This window comes from Rhinoderma darwinii, chromosome 3, assembly GCF_050947455.1.
Source record: "Rhinoderma darwinii isolate aRhiDar2 chromosome 3, aRhiDar2.hap1, whole genome shotgun sequence".
Classification (NCBI taxonomy): domain Eukaryota; kingdom Metazoa; phylum Chordata; class Amphibia; order Anura; family Rhinodermatidae; genus Rhinoderma; species Rhinoderma darwinii.
The window spans coordinates 60897630-60915829 of record NC_134689.1 but is presented as its reverse complement, the minus strand read 5'-3'; the positions used below and the strand labels follow the sequence as shown (position 1 = coordinate 60915829).

General features: G+C 45.3%; 1 long non-coding RNA gene across 1 annotated transcript in view; it reads left to right on the top strand.

The window, feature by feature from the left end:
• The window catches only part of LOC142750993 (uncharacterized), a 109074-nt gene that overhangs the window by 48820 nt on the left and 42054 nt on the right, over positions 1-18200 (top strand). The window contains exon 2 of the long non-coding RNA XR_012882669.1: positions 14767-14868. This is a non-coding gene — a long non-coding RNA (uncharacterized LOC142750993). The remainder of the gene's footprint in view (positions 1-14766; positions 14869-18200) is intronic.

Sequence of the window (18200 nt, the reverse complement as noted above, 5' to 3'; positions counted from 1 at the left end):
CCCAAATCGTAGTACATCCAGCTGAAGGAGGAAGGTCTGTATTAAAGACCATAGCGATATTTTGCAAAAGGGCATCAGGGACAGGCAAGGGTAGGAGCAGACCAGCAGTTTTGGAATGGGTAAACTTGTTTGAGGCACAGTTAGTACATGAGGAAACATAGTCCACAACATATCTAGGCAGCGTGGGCCACCAGTATTGACAAACACTAAAGTCCCGAGTTTTACAGACACCAGAGTGCCCAGCCAGTTTGGAGCCGTGTCCCCAGCGGAGAATTCTCTTCCTGTCCGCAAGATGAACAAAAGTCTTTCCGGGGGAAGGTCTCTAATATGCAGGGGATAAGCAGCAATAATCCTGAAAGGATCTATAATATATTGAGAAATTTCCTCAAAGTAATTCGTTTCAAATGATCGAGACAGGGCATCAGCCTTCACATTTTTGTCTGCAGGACGAAAGTGGAGCAGGAATTGGAATCGGGATATAAACAGCGACCCTCTGGCTTGGCAAGGACTTAATTGTTGTGTAGACTGTAGGTACGCAAGGTTCTCGTGATCCTTATAAATGATATTAGGATGAATAGCGCCCCCCAGCAAGTGTCTCCACTCCTCTAAGGCCAACTTGATGGCCAGCAACTCCCGATTGCCGATGGGGTAGTTGCGCTCTGCAGGACAGAATAATTTGGATAGGAAGTCACAAGCCACCGTCTTGCCATTGGAGATTCTTTGAAACAGTAGTGCTCCAGCACCAACGGAGGACACATCAAACTCTAGAAAGAACTGTCGAGACGCGTCAGGATGTTGAAGAACTGAGGCTCAGGTGAAAGAGCTCTTGAGGCTGGTAAATGCTGACTCTGCTTCCGGAGGCCAAACCTTGGCGTTCACCCCCTTCTTAGGGAGAGCAGAGATTGGAGCAGTCAGAGACTAGAAGTTTGGAATAAACTTCCGATAGAAGTTTGCGAATCCCAAAAATCGTTGTATAGACCAAAGGCTCTGTGGACGTGGTCACTCTAAGACGAACTTCACATTCTCTGGATCCATCTTGAGTCCATGATCGGAGAAAATGTAGCCCAGGAAGGGCAGAGAGTACCTCTCGGACACAGATTTTTCGAGTTTAGCATATAGGCGATTCCCCATTAACCGCAACAGGGTTTGGTGAACATGCTTCCGATGCGTTATCAGATCTGATGAGTAGGTCAGGATGTTGTCCAGATAGACCACCACATAGAAATACAGCAGATACCGGAAGATGTAATTTAAGAATTCCTGGAACACAGCTGGAGCGTTACACAGTCCAAAGGGCATCACAAGATATTCGTAGTGACCGTTTCGGGTGTTGACTGAGGTTTTTCACTCGTCATCTTTGCGGATACGGATCAAGTTATAAGCCCCGTGCAGATCCAGCTTTGTGAAGAACTTAGCCCCACGAATTCGGTCGAAGAGCTCTGGGATGAGCGGCAAGAGGTATTTGTTTTTGACCGTGATTCGGTTCAATCCTCGGTAATCAATACTTGAAGAGATCCATCTGTCTTGTGAAAGATTTCCAGGTGTACCCTCTCTCAAGGTTCTCCATGACGTAAGCTGACATGGCCTGGGTCTCTAGCAGGGAGAGAGGATAGACTCGTCCACGAGGAGGTGAGACGCCAGAGAGAACTTCAATGGGACAATCGTAAGAGCGATGGGGAGGAAGAGCCTCTGCTTCCTTCTTGCTAAAGACGTCCGCAAATCTGGCATAATGTGTGGGTAGATCGGAGAGTGACTAAGGCAGTGGAGGCAAAACAGGATGAACCTGTGGCAGGTGGCGGTGAAGACACTTGGATCCCCATTGGAGGACCTCTCCGGAGCTCCAGTCGAGAACCATAGCATGTAGACGAAGCCAAGGCCCAGTAGAATAGGGTTGATAGCTTTAGGTAAGACAAGAAAGGCAATCTGTTCTGAGTGGAGTACTACGACTTATAGTGTCAGCGGTCCAGTGATGGACAAAATAGGATCGGGCAATGGTAGTCAATTCGCAGAGGCGACAGCCAGGGTTCTCTCCAGAGGAACAGTGGACAGATGGAGACAATCCACTAGATCCTGCTGAATAAAATTTGCAGCTGTCCAGGAATCCAGATAGGTTGAGGCGGTGTAAACGATTTGCCTGACACAGCTTCTGTGTCGACGCCCATGGTTAATCAGCCTGCATCTGTTCCTAGGTCTGCTAGAGTGACTCGATCTGCTACCACTCAGGCTGGTAGGCTGAGGAGTGGGAGAACCTATCACAGCCTGGCCAGACGGTTCTAGCTCCCGCCCTTGGTCTACTTATACCTTCATTTGCTGCTTGTCCTTTGCCTGTGATTCTCTTGTTTCCTGGCTCTGCTGTTCCTGCTATTACCATTTACCTCTGCTTCATATTGACCCTGGCTTGGCTGACTATTCTCCTGCTCTGCGTTGGTCACGGTGTTGCCGTGGGCAACTGCCCCACTTCCCTTTGCTTCTGTGTACCCTTGTCCTGTTTTGTCTGTCGTGCACATATTGAGCGTAGGGACCGTCGCCCAGTTGTACGCCGTCGCCTAGGACGGGCTGTGCAAGTAGGCAGGGACTGAGTGGCGGGTAGATTAGGGCTCACCTGTCTGTCTGCCTACCCCAACATTACAGGCGGCGTGTGATCTCTCTCCAGATACAATGGTTACTGGAATGGATAATTTCAGAGAGTATTTGACATTTGGTGTCGTTCCACCTAGGGTTGTCTCTCCAACAAACTCTAGCTGCTGGGGTTTCCCGGCTTTTGTGGACATTGACACACAAAATGGCCACAATACAGACACAAACCTGTAGAGCATCTGAGTTTTGTTTCCTGATCGGACAACTTGAGTTTGTCCATCTGCATTGACTCTTAAGGTGGTACAACCGGAGATGGCAGCAGGTATCTCTGAAATGAGGGTGCCATTCTATAGGATCGTCTCTCCTGGCGAGCCTTCTTAGCACATCGCTGGATCTTCATGTTGACCCGGGTTGCCAACAAGATAAGAGCATCCAGGGTGGAAGGAAGGTCTCGAGCTGCAAGCTCGTCCTTGATGTGTGTAGACAGTACTCGCCAAAAAGTCGCCACCAAGCCGTCATTGTTCTACGCTATCTCCGTCGCCAGTGTACAGAAGGAGATTGCATACTCTGCTACCGTCAATTCCCCTTGCTTGAGGGTTAGCAGAGAGGCAGCTGCAGAGGATGTTTGACCCGGTTCCTCGAACACCGTATGGAAAGTCTCTAGAAATGGGGTTTGCCCATCCCACGGCTTTGCCAGCGAGGAGAGGAATAATGAATTCTACCTTGGCCTCATCAGAGGGGAAGAGATGAGCATATAACCTAAAGTGGATCGTACGTTTATTAATGAAGCCTCTACAGGCCCTAGGATCTCGTCGTATGGAGGCGTTAGAGGCAGCAAAATTGTAGATCTAGGGCAGGCAGGAGATGTAAAAGGTAGTGGAATGGCAGCAGCATCCAGAGGAGACGCAGTACGATGATCTGAACGGGTGATGATCGAATTTACTGCCTGTAGGTGCTAATCCTGGCGTGCCGGCAGGTGATGCATGTCCGTCTGCATCACCTGAGACGTCGTCTTAGGTTGACCAGCGGGATCCATGGCCTGAGCGTACTATCACGGCCCTGGGGTATGTAGACCCACTAGGCCACTCCACCATAGCGGAGTGGCAGCTGTCCAAACAACAGTATGCCAAGTCTATGCAAAGTCTTTAGCACAAGAGTAACTGTAAGAGTCCAGACAGACACGAAGTGTAGCAGACGCTTTGACACAGATGGAGCTTAACGTGTCAGATAGCACCAGAAGTGGCAAATGACACCCGACGTGGCAGATGAGACACACTCAACTCCAACTAAAGGCTTAGACTCAAAAACAAACACAGCAACAGCATACAGGAAGCAGGACGTGGGAACACTGGGAGCGGGAAACAACTAAGTGACCATTTGCAATACAAACATGGGTAGGCAACAGCAACGCTCAGGCAAGGAGTGGAAGGGCAGAGCCCTTTTTATAGTACAGGGTGATCTGGGGATTGGTTAAGGAAGGTTTTACATGTGCGTGTGCTGGCCCTTTAAGGCTGGGGACGAGCACGCACACCCGATAGGGCAGAGCAGGACGGCCACTTGTGCTGGCGTCTACAAGGAGGGAGATGCTTGCAAGAAGCCAGAGGTCTGCGGTCGTGGCTGTCAGAAAGTGAGGAACAGCGGCAGTCCGCGACCGTTACAAGTTCTGAGCATTTCCAGCTTGTGGCTCTCGCCTTCGCGCTGGCCACGGCTCCAAGGGTCTTCATCAAGGTTATCTCGGCACCGATGGCTCTCCTTAAATCCAGGTGATAGCAGTTACCCTATATTTGGACGACCTGGTAAAGGCACCTTCCAATCATGACAACATGAACAGTCTCAGCTTTGCACTGGATTGTCTTCTCAGATTCGGAAGGCTGATCAACAGCACTGTCCTCTCTCACTTCTTCCCACATAATGGAGTTTCTACGGATGGGCCTGGGTACAGAGCATCTAGGATATTCTTACACAAGGACAAGATCACCACTCTCAGACAGGGTGTGACAGTACTCAACAGGAATGCTCCTTGTTTAATTTGTTTCTGCATGAAAGTCTTGGGAACGATAGTCTCAACTTTCGAGGCAGTCCCATTTGCTCAGTTTCACTCCCGTGTCAACAGCTGCCAATCCTATCTCGTTGGGACAAGTATCTGGACTCCATAGATCTGATGATCCGTCTGCCTCCCTCTGTCAAGAAGAAATTGCTGTGGGGGATGTCCTTCCTCGTCATCTCTCAGAGAAAGCCCTTCACAACTCTCCAACTCTCCACTGGCAGGTCATCATGACAGTAGGAAGCTTGTCCGGCTGGGTGGGGGGGGGGGGGGGGTTTCGGCCGTCTCACAGTCAAGGGCACCTCATCTGGCCCAGAAGTTCAGCTCCAGATCAACATTTTTTAGTTGTGTGCCATCTTCCTGGCCCTGTTTCACTGGACATCATGTCTCCAGGATCTCCCTGTGCAGATGCAGACCGACAACTCTACAGCAGTGGTGTACCTCAGTCGTCAGGGAGGTACTAGAACCAGGACCATTTGGAAGGAAGCAGCCAAGTTTCTTTAATGTCAGCAGTACACATGCCAGGAGTAGATAACTGGGAGGTGGATTACCTGAGCCGAGAACATCTGGACCCCATAAAATGGTCTCTTCATCCAGAGATATTTCACCATATTTGCCTTTGGTGGGGCTTCCCAGACGTGGATCTCTTTGCTGCTCACCTCAACCACAAGTATCTGGACTACGTCACCAGAACCAGGGATCCCAGGGCCATAGGAGCCGACGCTGTAGTTATTTCCTGGTTATCCTTTATCTTTTTCCACCTCTTCCACTCCTGCTTCAAGTGCTGAAGAAAGTAAAGGATGTGGGAATTTCAGCGATTCTGGTGGCCCCAGACTGGCCTCGCAGAGCTTGGTATGCGGAACTCATGCTCCTGTTGGCAGATGCCCCGTGGCCTCAGTGGCATGACCTCATTTCCAATGTTCCACCCTGCTTTACCTCGGTTGCGTTTGCCGCCTTGGCTGTTGTGACCGCGGTTCTGAAGTTGAGAGGTTTCTTTGATCCGGTCATTCAGACCATGATTAAGACCCGGGAGATTCAATCCCAAATGATTTACCATGTACCTGGTTGGCCTATTTTAGGGGGTGTGAATCCCATCAGTTCCACCCCCTCCATTCCATCCCGCATATTCTGGCTATCCTTTAGGTGGGTTTGGATCAGGGATTAATGTTGGCTACCCTGAAGGGGCAGGTCTCAGCCCTTTCAATTTTTTTTTAGGGCACTTTAGCAATCCACGCGCTCCATTTAAGACTTTCTTGCAGGGAGTTGCACACTGTGTTTCTCCTTATAGGTCTCCTCTGGAGCCTTGGGATATCAACCTGGTCCTTGACACTCTACAGGCTGCACCTTTTAAATCATTGCGGGAAGTTTCTTGCAGGGTCTCATCCTGGAAGGTGGTTTTCCTTGTGGCAATCACATGTATACATATGGTTTCTTTCCTTCCATCTTAATGAGGAGATTCTCCTTCTCTCGTTTTGTCCAAAACCTTCAGAGTGAACGTGCTTTACACTGGATGTCGTTCAAGCCCTTCAGGTCTACATTGCAGCTACGAAGTCCCTCTGGAAGACTGACTTCCTTTTTGTTGTTTCTGAGGGTCCTCGTAAGGGAGACCTAGCTTCAAAACCCACTATTGCTGCAACATCCACAGCCGCGGACCGTTGTTGTTACCTGCCCGACAAGGCCATGGACGAGTGAGTGCCGGGTGGCATCTCCCTCCTGGGAGACGCCGACACTCCCTTCCGCATGGCTGCACTGGTCCCCGTAGGGTGCGCAGGGCCAGTGCACACATATGAGTAAGATCTGTAATTAGCCCGTGATCACCCTGGACCATAAAAAGGGCTCTGCCCTTTCACTTATTGCCATGGTGTTATTTTGTTTATCCATGTTAGTCTTAGCAAATGGCCTCTAAGGCCTCATGCACACGACCGTGATTTTCAGGTCGGGCGGATGCGGACTGTCAGCCGCGGGCCGCCCGCAAATCGCGGGACATGCACATGGCCGCCGTCATTGTTTACAATGAGCCCGGACCGCAGAAGATGTCCGTAATAGGGCATGCCCGTTCTTTCTGCGGTGCGGGTTCCCGGGCCATGCACGGACCGTAAAAACTACGGTCGTGTGCATGGCCCCATAGAAAAGAATGGGGCCGAAATTCTCCCGTGGATTTTCGGGGGAATTGCGGCCGCAAAAACACGTTCGTGTGCATGGGGCCTTAGTGTTATCCTGTTTCCGTTGTTCCCGTGCCCTGCTACCTGCATCCTGTATCCCGTGCTATATCTGTTCCTGTGCCTTAACCTGTTGGGGTCGTGTTATGCCACTGGTCACGCTTGCTGATATAAACCACGTCTGGTGTCTAGAAGTTCATCTGTGCCGAGCCTCCATTACTTTCTGGACTGTTAAAGGTACTAATGTACTAGGACTGTTGTTTGGCCAGCTGCTGTTCCGCTATGGCGGTGCGGCCTAGTGGGTCCACATACCCACGGATCGTGACAATTGCAATTTGGATACGTTTGGCAGTTAAAATAGCCTACTCTGCTATTCACTCTACTAGGGATGTTGGGGACTCCTGGGCGGTGCGGCATCAGGCTTTGGCCCTTTAAGTCTTTAAGGCCGCCACTTGGGCTTCTTTACATAATTTTTCGAGGTTCTACCAGATCCATTCCTTGGCTTTTCCCGATGCCAGTTTGGGTCGAATGGTGTTGCTTGCAGTCGTGGTTCATGCTGCTTTCATGGCTCTGATTCTTTTTGCCCACCCTAAGGGACTGCTTTAGGACGTTCCATGGTACTGTGTCCCCCAGTAAATACTTTAACGAGAAAACAGGATTTTTGTACTTACCAGTAAAATCTCTTTCTTGTTGAAATCACACAGATCACACAGATCCCGCCCTATTTCTTTATTGTGATGTTTTTGAGTTTCTGGAGGATATTTGTTCCCGTTGGAAACATATTGCGTTGAACCTTTTCTGCTGTCCTACTGCTCTTGGTACAAACTGAGGAGCTGAGTTCTCAGCAGATGGTACAGCCCACTGGGTAGAGCCACACATTTTTTTATGTTAACCTATTGTCAGCCTCCTAGTGACAGTGGCCTATACCCATGGTACTGTGTCCCTCAGTGAATTCAACGAGAATGGGATTTACTGGTAAATACAAAAATCTTGTTTTTTCCTTTTTGCCCCCTTGAAGATCTTCTGGTAAAAATCCATTTTGTCCATTAAAAATTTCTCGCGTTTCTATTCTGCATTTTGAATGGGAACCAATCTGGCTTTAGTTCTATTTTGAAATTATCCAAACTCCGTAGAATGTGTCTGTACTTTATCTATTGCTTTATATGGCTCAGCTTTTACTTGACTATATTCCTTTAGAGAGCGTTCCAACAGAATTTTTACCAGGTTAAAGGGGTTTTCCCAACAAGGACATTTATGGGATATGCAAAGGATATGCCACAAATGTCAAATAGATGCGGGTTCTACCTTTTTGTGCTCCCGCTGACGCATGTGATTCCCGACCATGAAGAAGAAAACCATATCCCGCTGAGCTACGCTTTTTCCGTAAGTCCCTTAGTAGTGAATGGCATTTACGGAAATAGCGTAGCATGCTAGCTATGCTGTTTCTGCAACTACCATTATGAACTACCATTATGAAAAAAAAACGCCCATACTTACCCACTGACGTCCTGCAGACCGGCCTCCTAGGATGACGTTTCATTCCATGTGACCGCTTCAGCCTGTTATTGTCTGTAGTTGTCACATGGGATGAAATGTCACCCAGGAGACCGGCCTGGATGAAGAAGCACATAATTCTGGGTACGTATAAAAATGCATATTTTTTTATTTTGCTTTCAGAAGAAAAAAATCGCAATATCTGCTATTTGTTGCACGTTTTACCTCCCCTTTGAATTCAATGGGGGAAAACCCAGAACAAATAAGCAGCAATTATACACAATTGACATGCTGCAGATAAAAAAAGAAACGCACCGCAGTTCAATTTATGAGCGTTTTTCCCGCTTGTCATTTACGCAGCGTATGGATGAGATTTGTTCAAATCTCATCCACTCTGCTGCTACTGTATTATCCTGCAGATTTTCCTGCCACGAAATATGTTACATAAAATCCGCAGTATTTACGCTACGTGTGAACTTACCCGTAGACCATGTGGTAAATGTTTGCAATCTGTCACAAAGGGTCTGTGGACCCACTGGGCCGTACGGTAAGGCAGCTGGCCAACAGGGAGCAGGTCAGAGTCTATAGTATATAGGGTACTTGTGGCAACACGGACAGTAGCTTGGCTGGAACTAGGCAGCAGGTAGACATCAGACGGGGAGAAGCAGACAGGCGTGGTATCCAGCACAGCATGACTAAAGCAAGCACGGCACTAGATCAGGATACAGGTTACAGGAACAGGAACCGGAAACACTGGGAGCAGGAAACACTAGGGGACCATTTGCATAGACAAACTTAAGGGAACACAACAACGCTCAGGCATAGAACTAGGGCTGGACCCCTCTCATAGTCCACGGTACTCACGGGTCAAAGTTTATCCATGAGGTCCGGTGCGCGCGCTGCCCCTTTAAGAGCAGGCACGAGCGTGCGCGCGCACCCTACGGGATCCGGCAGAGGTGAGTGGACGCGAGTGCTGGCGTCTCCTGAGGAGGAGGCTGGGGCCAGCGCTTGCCGACTCGTGGCTGCGGCTGTCGGGGAGGTTGGAGCTGACAGCCCGCAGCCACGGACATTACACAATCATTATAGGACTGTAAGGTGTTGTTTGTTCAAAATAATTTTACTACTTGCTCTTAGTACTTTCGTATAATCATCCTCAATATTATATAATATTATATTGAGGAAAACAATTTCCTAATATCTCCCCGACCTTCTATATATCGCACTTATTTTTCAGCAGTTGCCGGGTTATGTAATTTGTACTACATTGGGTTTAAAAAATGTCACTCTTATTTAAGGGTTTGCGAAAAGTTTCTGCTCCGAAGAATGGTAGAGATAGGTATACAAGATTATTGCAGTGTGAGGCCACCTATATTTTCCGGGCAGAGGCACTAGAACCCTTGGGATTGAACTATAAGAACGATTTTTCCTCATTTTTATAAGGAATATTTGTGCCATGCTATTGTTTCGATTCATGTCATAACATTTTATCAAAATTTATCTTGTGGGTTTTGTATGTTGCAAGTGCTATGTTATTATGTATTTGTCTGAGATAAAGGGATATAAAGCGCGACTGCATGATATCCCATCAGGCCTTGAGAAAGCACCCAAAACGGCCGCAAGGCCTTCACAAATTACTGTTTTTGAAAGGATAAGTGCCGTGGATCTTTACTTCTGATTGAGATACCATCTATTAAGTACAATGAGCAACCACTGTGTAATATTGGGAATGTGAGTCTGGGGGTTTTTGTATTGTGTCTAGTTTGAGAGGAACAAGCTCATTCTACAATTTCCCATTACTGGTGTCCTATAGGGTTTTATTGTAAAATCTAAAAAAACCTATATAAATTTGGTATGACCGTAATCGCATTGAGCCACAGACTAAAGAGAAATTGTTGTTTTTACCTCACGGTGAAAGCCGTAAAGACGAAACCCTGAAAACAATGGAGGAAGTGAGGTTTTTTTTACAATTCCACCTTACAAATAATTTTTGTTACGTTTCCCAGTACATTATATGGTACTCTAAATGGTGGCAATAGAAACTACAACTCCCCCCGCAAAAAATAAGCCCTTACACCACTCTATTGACAGCAAAAATAAAATAGTTATCGCTCATTGAAGGCAGGTAGTAAAAAACGAAAGCGTAAAAACTAAAAATGTCTGGGTCTTTAACCTCTTCCCGCGCTGCTCCGCAATAGTACGTCCTGCAGAGGGGTTAGTTCCCGCATCCAGACGTACTATTGCGGAGTAGTTCCCGGCGCACACTGTCCTAACGGACAGTGTCCGAGAACCAGGAGGTCAGCTGTCCCTGACAGCTGACACTCCAGCCTTGCCGGTCAGTGGACCATCGCCGCTGATTTCGGCAATTAACCCCATAAATGCGGCGATGGATTGCAGTCGCCGCATTTAAGTGGTTTGAAGCACATCGGCAGCCCCCACGAAGTGATCGTGGGGGCTACCGATGCTTGTCGTGGTAATCGGAGCTCCGGGTTGCCATGACCTCCGGGTTGCCATGTACGGAAGCCTCGGAGGAGCAGCCTCCTGCCGCTCCTCCGAGACTTCCTGTCAGTGTGACTGTCACAAATAAGCCCTCACGCAGCTCCGGTGGTGAAAAAATAAAGACGTTCTGGCTCCCAGGAATATGGCGATGCAAAATGTGCAGTGTTTTCTAAAAGCGGATAACATCCGACACCATTTATCAGTGCGACGCTGGCCACACATCTATGAATTATTATTTATTTACCGCATTATTATACCCTCTTATTATGCCCTGATGTTCTCCGCACAGATTACACATGCCCCTCACATTATAAACTGAAATACCAGCGAAACCCAAAACAGAAAAACTACCAAGCAGAATCTGCGCTCCAAAAGCAAAATGGCGCTCCCTCCCTTCTGAGCCTTGCAGCGTCCCCAAACAGCAGTTTGCGCCCACATATATGGCATCGCCATACCCGGGAGAACCCGCTTAACATTTTATGAGGTCTTCAGTGGCACAAACTGGGCACAACATTATGCACTAAAATGGCACATCAGTGCAAAATTGCAATATTCACACCATCCGCTGTGCATTAACCCCTTTGAGCACTATGACTTAATAGCATGTCATGGTGCGGGGGTGATGTATGGAGCGGGCTCACATGTTGAGCCCGCTCCATATGCTGCGGGTGTCAGCTGTGTATTACAGCTGACACCCGGGACTAACGGACAGGAACATCGATCGTGCTGTTACAGGAGTCTGTAAAAATAACAATACACTGCAATACATTAGTATTGCAGCATATTGTACCCGCAGATCCAATGATCGCTGGTACCAGTCCCCTAAGGGGACTAATAAAATGTGTAGAAGAATTAAAGTTATTAGTAGTGAGAAAGAAAAAAAACTTTAAAAAAAAAACCCTTTCCCATTTTTCTTCAAAAGTAATGTAAAAAAATAAACAGAATTGATATTGCTACGTCCGTAAAAGACCGAACTATTACAATATACCATTATTTAACTCGCACGGTGAACACTGTAAAAAACGTAAATAATTTAAACCGCCAAAATCGCTGTAGTTTTCGTTTTTACCGCACGGCGAATGCTGTAAAAAGAAAAACCCAAAAAAATGGAATCAGATTTTTTTCCTATATTACTAGATTTTCCTATTTTTTTTTCAGTTTCCCAGTACTTTTTATGGCTCTTTAAATGGTATCAATAGAAACTAAAATTCCTCCCGCAAGAAATAAGCTCTCACATCACTCTACTGACGGAAAAAGAAAAAAGTTATGGCTCTTGGAAGGCGGGTAGTGAAAAACGAAAATAAGAAAGCAAAAATGGATCAGTCCTGAAAGGGTTAATTAATTTCTAATGAAAAAAATGTATGACCCCATGTGGGGTATTTCCGTACCCGGGAGAAATTGCTTTATAAAAATTGGTTGTTTATTTCTCCTTTATCCCTTGTGAAAATGAGAAAATGCAACATTTTAGTGGAAAAAAATTGTGATATTCATTTTCTCCGCCTAATTCTAATAAATTCTGCAAAAGACCCGTGGAGTCTAAATGCTCACTATACCCCTAGAAAAATTCCTTGAGGGGGGTTTCCAAAATGGGGTAACTTGGGAGGGCTTCCACTGTTTTGGTCTCTCCAGGGCGTTGCAAAGGCGGCATGGCACCGAAAAACAATCCATCAAAATCCGTGCTCCAAAATCCAAATGGCGCTACTTCCCTTCTGAGCGCTGCCATGGGTCCAATCAGCAGTTTATTACCACATATGGGGTATTGCCGTAATCAGGAGAAAATGCTTTACAAATGTTGTGGTTCTTTTTTTCCTTTATTCCTTGTAAAAATTTAATATTTCTATGCTTTTTCAGAAAAAAAGTTGATTTTCATTTTCACTGCCTAATTCCACTAAATTCTGCAAAAAAACCTGTGTGGTCAAAATGCTAACTATACCCCTAGAAAAATTCCTTGATAGGTGTAGTTTCCAAAATGGGGTCACTTTTGGAGGGTTTCCCCTGTTTTGGTCCCTCCAGGGGGTTGCAAACGCGACATGGAACCGAAAACCAATCCAGCAAAATCAATGCTCCAAAATCCAAATGGCGCTCCTTCCCTTCTGAGCCTTGCTGTGGGTCCAATCAGTAGTTTATTACCACATATGGGATATTACCGTAATCGGGAGACATTGCTTTACATATGTTGGGGTGCATTTTCTTTATTATTTCTTGTAAATATTAAAAATTTCTATGTTTTTTCAGAAAAAAGTAGTTTCCAAAATTGGGTAACTTTTGGGGTGTTTCCACTGTTTTGGCACCACAAGACCTCTTCAAACCTGACAAGGTGCCTAAAATATATTCAAAAAAAAAGGAGGCCCAAAATCCACTAAGTGCTCCTTTGCTTCAGAGGCCGGTGCTTCAGTCCATTACCGCACTAGGGCCACATGTCGGATATTTCTAAAAACTGCGGAATCTGGGCAATAAATATTGAGTTGCATTTCTCTGGTAAAACCTTCTGTTACAAAAAAAAAAAATGTATTAGAAATTAATTTCTGCAAAAAAAATAAAATTTGTAACTTTCACCTCTACTTTGCTTTAATTCCTGTGAAACGCCTAAAGGGTTAAAACACTTTGTGAATGCTGATTCAAATACCTTGAGGGGTGCAGTTTTCAAAATGGGGCGACTTCTGGGGATTTTCTAATATATAAGGCCCTAAAAGCCACCTCAGACTGAACTGGTCCCTGAAAAAATAGCCTTTTGAAATTTTCTTTAAAATAAGAGAAATTGCTGCTAAAGTTCTAAGCCTTGTAACGTCCTAGAAAAATAAAAGGACGTTCAAAAAACGATGCAAACATAAAGTAGACATATGGGAAATGTTAACTAGTAACTATTTTGTGTGGTATTACTATCTGTTTTACAAGCAGATACGTTTAAATTAAGTAAAATGCTAATTTTTGCAATTTTTTTCTAAATTGTGGTGTTTTTCAGAAATAAATACCAAAATTAATCGACAAAATTTTTTCACTAACATAAAGTACAACATGTCACGAGAAAACAGTCTCAGAATCGCTTGGATAGGTAAAAGCATTCCAACGTTATTACGACATAAAGTAACACATGTCAGATTTGAAAAAATCGGCTGGGTCCTGAAGGCGAAAACAGGCTGGGTCCTGAAGGGGTTAAAGAGTTAAGCACTGATCAGTATCTTACCGGAGAATCCTTTGTGCCTACTGGCTCTGGAGATCCGATACAGTTCTTGAGAGTGATCAATGCTACGTACTTAGCGTTTTACAGTTATGAAGCTCATGTATTGTTAGGGCTGGGCAATGACGACCTAAATCAAAATCACGACTAATTGAACATGTAACCTCGATTACGATTAATGAGTGATTATTTAGGCCACACTCCTTTTTGTATGCCACGACGCCTATTTGCATGCTACGCCATTGAATTAATATTTATCCCCTGAGCCTGCTGTATACTACTGTATATAATATACCCGCTGACACTCCCCCAAACAGTATATTGCCTCCATAATGCTCCCCACACAGTATAATGCCCCATAGCTGCCCTCACACATTATAATGCCCCTATCACTGCCTCTACTCGGTATAATGTACCCATAGCTGCCCCCACACAGTGTAATGCCCCTCCTAGCTTCCACCACAGTATAATGTCCCCATAACTGTTACCACAGTATATTGCCCCCATAACTGTCCTCCACACAGTATATTGCTCTCCTAACTGTCCTCCACATAGTATAATGCCCTCCACACAGTAGAATGCCCCCCATAACTGCCCTCCACGCAGTATAATTCCCCCATATATGCACCCCACACAGTATAAGGTCCCCCATTATTGATAAAATCAAAATTTGCAAGATGACATCGATTAATTGCGCTGGATTTCGATTTTGATTATTTTTCGATTAATTGCCCTGCCCTACGTATTGTACTACATTATTCACAAGTTGTTTTTAATGAACACTATATTTAGACTTGTGTATTTGTTTTTTCCTATAGACTCCTGGCTCTAAGAAGTTTGACCAAAAAATTGAATATATAAAAGATTTTGTCAAGATTAATCAACGATATAAAGCAAGATTGAAAGAATGTTTTCAAAAGGTTAGTAACCACAGGCGGACATGTTTATAAGATACGGAATTCTCATAGGCATTTCCACCATAGACCTTTGTTTTGGAGCCAACGGTTTAACCCCTTCCCGCACCTTGCCGTAAATGCACGTCCAGGTGAGCAGTAACTTCGCGCACCTGGGCGCCCAGTTACGTCCACGCTTTAACAGTTAACCGCCGAGCGTCTGCCCTGCTCTCCCCGTTGCCGATCAGCGGCTTGTTGCCGCTGAAATTGGCAATTAACCCCTTTGATGCGGTGGTCGATTGCGATCACCACATTGAAGAGGTTTACAGCGGATTGGCAGCCCCCCACATGCATTTGCGCGGGCTGGCGATCCTTATCATGGCAACCAGAGGCCAGACAATGACTTCCGAGTTGCCATGTACGGAAGCCTCGGAGGAACAGCCGTATTTACGGACGATTTTTAAAGCCGTGTGCATATGGACTTCATTTATAATTATTTTTCTTGGAAAGCATATCTGGAGGGCCTAAACCGTAGTACCTCCACTTTTATGATGACTTCCGAGCTGTCCTAGAGACATCACAATTTTTCATCACTGGAGTTCTGGTATCCCAAAGTTAGAACGGAAAGCAGCCTGCCAATAGGCTTGAGTAACGCTGTAATGCGCACTAATCATCTGTGGACAAATCTTGAAAGTTTATTGTAAAATATAAAGATGTCTACCTACACAATGTTTTGGTTTATGCTGTTTGTGCTGAAGGTATGGAACTTTTTGCAGGTGTTTTTCTCCACTGGACTATTAAAGGGGTTTTACAATCCTTTTTTTTTATTTTTTTTAAATCAATGCAATGTTCCTCTATTAATATATTAGTGCACTCTGACTAGCTTTTTCTTGATAATAAATGGTTTTAGTAACATTACTCCCTATTGTTTACCTTGAGAGGTTTGTTTTGCTCAGAAAGTTCATTCCTCTTCTCTTCCTGTGTTTCTCCTCCCTGCATGCACTGCTCTAGTCCCAGCATGCAATGTGCATGCAGCAGTGCACTTGCTCCGCCTACTACACCCAGCTCTACTAACTTCTGCAATCTCAGTCTTCATTTTGGTGCTCTCATTCTATTACTGATAGCACAAGCTGAAATCACTGGATATCTGTGTTTTTAACCTCTTAACGCCGAAGGGCGGATATATCCGTCCTCAGCAGCAGCTAGTTCGCGCAGGAGGAGATATATATACACGTCCTGTGATGGCGCGGGTACTGCCAGTGTACCCACGCGATCAGCGGCAGGAGTACGGCTGTTATACACAGCCTGGCTCCTGCTGCAACTGCGGGAATCGAAGCGCGCTCCGATTCCGGCAGTTTAACCCATTAAATGCTGCTGTCAATAGTGACAGCGGCATCTAATGTGTTTGACAGAGGGAGGGAGCTCCCTCTGTCCCCCCATCGGCGCCCCCGCAAAGAAATTGCGGGTCGCCGTCGGGTTTCCATGGCAGCGGGGATCTAACAAAGACCCCCAGGTCTGTCTTCAGCATTTGCCTCTTAGGCGATGCCGGAGGCATGACCTAACAGGTTGCCTGTCAGTTTTACACTGACAGGCAATAATGCTTCCGTATACTAAGTATACCAAAGCATTATATATGCGATCGGCACATCGCATAGTGAAGTCCCATGGTGGGACTAAAAATAAATAAATGTCAATCCGTTAAATAAAGTTGGTGAAAAAAAATAAATAAAATTACAGTGAAAATCAAATAAAACTACTTTTTTTGCCCAAAAAGTGTTTTTTTTTTAGTAAAACTGTCAAAACAAATCACACATACACATATATGGTATCCCCGCGATCGTAACAACTTGAACAATAAAATTAACACATTAATTAAACCGCCGGATGAACGACGTCCAAAAAAACAACGGCAAAATTCGCTCTTTTCTCCCATTCCCCCCATAAAAAATTAAATAAAAATTAATCTAAGTCCTATTTACCCCAAAATAGTACTAATGAAAACTACACATTGTCACGCAAAAATCAAGCCCACGTACGGCCACATTGACGGAAAAATAAAAACGTTCCGGCTCTTGGAATGCGGCGATGCAAAAACAAGTAATTTTTTTTCTAAAAGGCTTTTTATTGTGCAAACCTAGGAAAAACATATAAAACCTCTACATATTTGGCATCCCCGTAACCGTGCCGAGCCATAGAATAAAGTGAACATGTTATTTACGCTGCATAGTAAACGGCGTAAATTTATAACGTGAAAATCAATGCTGGAATAGCTGCTTATTTTCAATACTCTCCTAAACTAAAGTTAATAAAAGTTAATCAATATATTATAAGCATCTAAAAATGGTACAATTACAAAATACAACTCGTCCCGCAAAAAAAGTCGACGGAATAAAAAAAAAGTTACGACTCTTGGAATGTGACCGTGAAAAAAACAAAAATAATCCTTGGTCATTAACGTGCAAAATGGCCCGGTCATTAAGGGGTTAAATGATTTGAAGAGGTCTTCTGGTACCAAAACAGTGGAAACCCCCAAAAGGTGACCCCATTTTGGAAACTAGACCCCTTGAGGAATTCATTGCAGTTTTCATGGAGTGCATGCGGCTTTTTGATCAGTTTTTATTCTATTTTTAAGTGGCGTGGTGACTAAAAAAACAGCAATTCTAGTATTGTTTTTTTATTCTATTTTTGTTACAGCGTTCACCGTGCGCTATAAATGGCATATTCACTTTATTCTATGGGGCTATACGATTAGGGCTCATTTACACGAGCATGTTATACGTCCGTGCAACGCGCGTCGCAGGGACCTATGTTAGTCTATGGGGCCGTGCAGCCAGGTGCGTGATTTTCACGCTGCGTATGTCCGCTGCGTGAAACGCACGACGTCCTATATTTGTGCGCTGTTCGCACATCACGCACCCATTGAAGTCAATGGGTGTGTGAAAACCACGCATGTCGCACGGAAGCAATTCCGTGGGACGCGCGTGATTTGCGCAACAGCACTGTAAAGGATGAATGAAAACAGAAAAGCACCACGTGCTTTTCTGTTTACAAACATCCAAACGGAGTGTCATAATGATGGTGGCTGCGCGAAAATCACGCAGCCACGCATCATAAAGGGCTGACACACGGAGCTGTTAAGTGCCTTTTGCGCACGCAAAACGCCGCGCTTTTTGCTTGCACAAAACGCACACGCTCGTGTAAACTCGGCCTTACGGTGACACCAGATGTTTATAGTTCTTTTATGTCTTATGGCGTTTGCACAATAAAATACGTTTTGTAAAAAATCATTCACTTTTTGTGTTACCTTATTCTAAGAGCCAGAACTTTATAATTTTTCCATCAATAAAGCCGTGCGAGGA